Genomic DNA, 1005 nt, shown 5'->3' with positions numbered 1-1005 from the left:
TTATACTATGTCATTCACCTCAGGTTAGAGCACATGAATATTCCTTTAAGGCAGCTCCTTTCATGCTGCTGCAATTATGCCAGGAATAAAGCAAAGGCTGTAGTGTCTGTCAGAAGTTTGCTGTCTGCTTTGCTAAAGGTCAGGGAACTTATCTTTCCTATTACTTCTTCCTACCTAAATTTATTCTTACATCAGTGTTTACTATCTCACTTTATTTTTTATATCCAAATTGACACAAAGTCCTATAGAAGTTTTTCTCCCAACCATTTATCATTTTTCCTATTCTTTTATCTCTTCTACCAGAATCCTCATCTCAAATTATTATCCTCCCTTACAAGAACTTTTTTTATAGCCTCCAAAAAATGGTTTTTTATAACCAAAAATATTTGGTTCCTTGCTTCAATCTCATCCTTCAATTTAATCCCCACTGTGCAGCCCAGTTATCTGTAGTAAAAGTAAAGCAAGTTATATTATCCATGCACTTAAAACACTGTCATTTGCTCCTTTTATAATTGGGGTAAACAACAAAGTCCCTGGATTCTAAAAATTCTTAATGATTTGACTTCTGCCAGGGGTCTGAAAACACCTTGACTTCTTTCATTGAGGCAAGGAAAACTCAGGCTACAGTAAACAAACAATAGCCAGAGAACAAAGACTCTTACCTGAGGAAAGGAGCCATGGAACTCATTGGTTACAAGTCCCTGATTTACAGATAACAGTGACTTTCTTAAGGCCACACAACAACAGATAACTGAAATAGTCAAAATATGGAGCTCAGAAAGTTTCCATACCTTTATATATTTGACTCTTAATATCATCTTTTTAAAGAGGATATAATTATAAGCCCCAATAAAGTCTCAGACAAAAATCCAATGTGCAAAAAGAGAGAAATTGGAAGAAAGGAGAAGAACTTTCCCTGGGTCAGAAAAGTGTCAGACCTACGATTCTTTCCCAGGACTTCCCTGGGTCTGGTTCTGGGTATGGTAACTGGATGAATTGAAACCA

This window comes from Pteropus vampyrus, unplaced genomic scaffold (assembly GCF_000151845.1).
Source record: "Pteropus vampyrus isolate Shadow unplaced genomic scaffold, Pvam_2.0 Scaffold431, whole genome shotgun sequence".
Classification (NCBI taxonomy): Eukaryota; Metazoa; Chordata; class Mammalia; order Chiroptera; family Pteropodidae; genus Pteropus; species Pteropus vampyrus.
The sequence above is the reverse complement of the archived record's forward strand: the minus strand, read 5'-3'. Positions refer to the sequence as shown.